This window comes from Nomascus leucogenys, chromosome 6, assembly GCF_006542625.1.
Source record: "Nomascus leucogenys isolate Asia chromosome 6, Asia_NLE_v1, whole genome shotgun sequence".
Lineage (NCBI taxonomy): Eukaryota > Metazoa > Chordata > Mammalia > Primates > Hylobatidae > Nomascus > Nomascus leucogenys.
In genome coordinates, this window is record NC_044386.1 from 74,183,977 (window position 1) to 74,188,592 (window position 4,616).

Sequence of the window (4,616 nt, forward strand, 5' to 3'; positions counted from 1 at the left end):
TAAGAGTTGGAGGAGAAGTAGGTATGAAGGTGGCTGCTAAGGTATATGGGGTTCCTTTATGGGGTGATGAGAACATACTGGAATCACTGCTGATGGTTAGCAACTCTAAGTACAGTGAAAACCATCGAATTGTATACTTTAAAACCACATGTTATAGAATTATATTCCAATAGAGCAGTTATTGAAAGAAAAGAAATCATCAGAATTTGTAATCTTCATATCCTGAATGAGACAAGCTCTCCAATGCCCTCCCAGGTCCCTGTCCATCTCTTTCCTTGACTTTCTTCAAGGGTCTTCCCACTTACACTGGTTCTGACATGCATCATCCTTCCCATGAAGTTCAGGTCTCTGTAAAGTGAGGAACATGGTATCTAATTTAGGGCCGTTGGATTTCAAGTCCAAGCCATGAATCTGATGATGCCCACAAGCTTCAAGGTACTGATGAGGACATACCAAAAACTAAAGAAAGAATGATAATGCTAGAATTATTGCTATCATATATTCTTTAAAAAGAACTTTTTTCAGAGACAGGGTTTCACTCTGTGGCCCAGTCTGGAGGGCAGTGGCACAATCACAGCTCATTGTAGCCTTGACCACCCAGGCTCAAGTGAGCCTCCCTCCTACCTCAGCCTCCTGAGTAGCTGGGACTACAGGTGCACACCACCACGCCTGCTAATTTATTATTTTTTTTTGTAGAGACAAGGTCTCCCTATGTTTTCCAAGCTGTTCTCAAACTCCTGGGCTCAAGTGATCCTCCCACCTCAGTCTCCCAAGGTGCTGGGATTACAGGCATGAGCCACTCTGCCCAGCCCTGTTATATATTCTTTAACAATAGGACTCACCAGGGAAAATGCCAAATGCCAACACCATAGTTGTGTATACATGTTTGCAAAAGAAGAAAAATGGTATCCTTTATCAGTGAGTCTCAACAGAGCAGAGGGGAAATACAGAGAGGAAGTCATGTTGCTTGAAAAAACAAATTTCAACTCACCGTTGCCATCACCTGGTTTTAGTGATGATTCATGGGATAACCCAGATAACATCCAGGGAAGGCATGGGCAATTTCTGTTTGTCAAAAGGGCTCATGAGCTAAACTGTGTTAAATTGCATTTTGTCTGTCATACGTGTCTATAAATGTGTTTAATATATGGCTGTCCTCCTCTCCTGTTAGATAACACACTTGTGGGGACAGGGTCACATCTTTTGTGTCTTCTGCTTGGCGTCCTTGAGAGTGTGGTCTATATTTATGATGTAGCCTTGGTTTCATCAACTGTAAATTCTGGATAATAGCTATGCTCCTCACAGCATCGTGGGTGAATTTAAAGAAGAACACCAAAAAGAATGCACACAAAGCCTCTAGGTTCACCCCCGAGCTTTTCTGTTCCTTGGGAAGAAAACAAATGAGGAGAAGGGGTTGAGGTTGTGGATAGGGAATGGGGGTGTTTCTGCTGCTCCAGCCAGGCTGTGGCAAGGCTGTGGACCTGGGGAAGAACACAGCAGAGGCCACCAAGTGTCTCCAAGCCCCCGAGGGACTGGCTTGCTGAGCACCATGCCTCAGACCCCAGCTGCAGAGACAGCAGCAGCCATTGTGGCCCTGTGGCCCCTGAGGACTCATTTACCCTCAAGGATTCTCTTCATTGCCCACACTGGGGACAGCTGTGGCTAAGCCCACCAAAGTCAGTTCAGGTGAAGGCTCTAGAGGATGAAGAGGCCAATGTGGGTGAATCGAGCCTCCTGTAAGGAGTTTCTTTCTATTTTGCATATTTTCTACTCTAGGGCTGCCAGATTTAGCATTAAAAACACAGGACATTTGTTAAATTTGAATTTCAGATAAACAGCAAATAGTGTTTTAGCATACAGATGTCTCAAATATTAGAAATTTAACTGGGTGTCCTGCATTTTATCTGACGTCATAGAATCACAGAGTTAAACGGAACCATGATCCCTTACTTACCTACTGCATTACTTTAGTCAAAACATATTTGAATTGCCCTAAGCAAGGTTAGAGCCCACCTCTCTTGAAATTTTTTGCTTCAAGGACATTGTAGCGTTGATTCTAAGTCTACTCTTGTGATATCTTTAGTCTCTGCGTGGGTATGTATATGTGCACGTGCATGTGGCTCGTAGAAAGAAAAACATCTTTCTGTCCTTCTGTAGAACAAAGAAGTGTGTGCTGGCAGACCTGGGTTAGGCCCCATGTCAGCCTCGTCTTCTGTCATTTGTGAGCATTTGAATTGCTGGTGAGTCAGAGAGCCTGGCAGAATAGGACACTTTGTGACAGTCTCAGAGAATAGAAGATGATCTTAACAAAGCCCTATGTATTCCAAACTCTTAAGCAAGATCTCATAAAAAAAAAAAAATGAAAGGTAGGATGACAAAAATATGCTAAATGGTACTTTTAAAGACAGAAGTATCATGTTTCTCACACTTTAGCATATAATTTAACAAACTGAGCTGTCAGTCATTATAAATGCATATGATTACTTTTTTTGAGGTGCATAAGTCTTCTAAAATGAAAAATGCATTCATGAACAACTAATACCAGGAATGTTTATAAGGAAACATGTTTGCATGTTGAAGTGTGACTGCTAGCAATTTGATGAAAGGTTTTTCCCATCTGTGAAGAAAGAAATGTATATTTTGACCTCCAAATGAGAAAAAGGCACTTCCTGGCCTTACTCAATTTCATGGCAGACATCTATGTCTATCACTCAACTTGCTCTGGAGAACAACAGGGTGGTCTCTCATTTTTCTGCTTGGTTTAGTTCGAAGATTAAGAAGTATGTGCAGCTGAATGGAAGCAACTTTCTCTTTATTACCTTCTCATTTTTATCCGTGTAATTTTTACCCCCAAAGAATAGAAAAAGTCATGAATTGTTGGCCTGGTTGCCATTGACTCCCAGCTCTTTCTATGTCTTTCAGCATTGTACAGGGGGGTTTCCTTTACCCATCTTAACCAACTGATTAAGTTGGATTTAAAATAGGTGAAGACTTTCTTTCCTTCCAATTCAAATACGCTGTTCCTGCTTTGAGTTCCTGCAAAAGTAGTTCCTCCTTCTCTCTCCACAGACTCTGGCCTCAAAGATCTACCTCCTTCCCTGGAATTGTTGGACCTGCGGGGGTGCAGGCCCTGGCTGACATTCTGTAGCTCCTTTTCTGAGCTGGACACCATGCCTCAAGTTCCAGCATGCTCAAAAGGAAGAGGGTGCTTGGCTGTCCCCAATTCTTTTTTTTTTTTTTTTGAGATGGAGTCTTGCTGTACCACCCAGGCTGGAGAGCAGTGGCACGATCTTGGCTCACTGCAAGCTCCACCTCCCCGGTTCAAGCCATTCTCCTGCCTCAGCCTCCTGAGTAGCTGGGACTACAGGCACCCACCACCACGCCCGGCTAATTTTTTGTATTTTTAATAGAGACAGGGTTTCACTGTGTTAGCCAGGATGGTCTCGATCTCCTGACCTATATATATATATGTTTTTTAAAAAACAGAGTCTCGCCCTGTCACCCAGGCTGGAGTGCAGGGTGTGTTATAGCTCACTGTGGCCTCACATTCCTGGGCTCAAGCGATTCTCCTGCCTCAGCCTCCCAAAGTGCTGGGATTACAGGCATGAGTCACCATGCCCAGCCCCTTCTATAAATATTTATTCAAGGCCAGATATTTCAACAAGTTCTGGATTCTGAATATATATTCAACAGTGACACTATTGAATGTTAGAATGGAGGATTCTGTGGTGAGGGAGACTGGCCTGTGCATTGTAGGGTGCTTAGCAGCATCCCTAACCTCTCCTCACAAGGTATGAGTAGCATCCTCATAGTTGTGACAACCAAAAATAACTAAACATCGCTATTGGTCCTCTAGGAGCTACAATTGCTCCCAAGCGAGACCCACTGGGCTACAATAACACTACATTACCTCAGCTACCACAGCTTAGTGAAGTGTTTGGGATCTCCATGAAATGCTTGGGGTATGTAGTAGGCTCTCACTGCTCCACATGCCTCCATTCAGCTCACAACCCCAAATCAGCTATTTTATTTATTTATTTATTTATGTAGAGATGAAGTCTCGCTCTGTCACCAGACTGGAGTGCAGTGGCACAATCTCAGCTCACTGCAACCTCCGCCTCCTGGGTTCAAGCCATTCTCCTGCCTCAGCCTCCCAAGTAGCTGGGACTAAAGGCATGTGCCACCACACTCAGCTAATTTTTTTGTGTGTGTATGTTTTTGGTAGAGACAGGGTTTCACCATGTCGGCCAGGATGGTCTCTATCTCCTGACCTCGTGATCCGCCTGCCTCGGCCTCCGAAAGTGCTGGGATTACAGGCGTGAGCCACCACACCTGGCAGCTTCAAATCAGCTATTATTTGATGGACCTCATGGAGTTTCGGTCTATGCATAAATAGCTTCATATTTTGCCAAAAATTTCAGGGGATCACTATGCAGACATACAGTAATTTTCATCTGTGAAGCTGTGGCTTCTCCTATGTCTTGTTCTGCAAATTCCATCCTTCTTAGCAGCTTAGAACTTCGCTTTCTCTTTGGGCTCTATTCCTCTTCTTGCAGTTTGGAAAGTGCCCTTAGGCAGAAAGTTGGATGAACACAGGCTCATTCAGTGTATTTCCC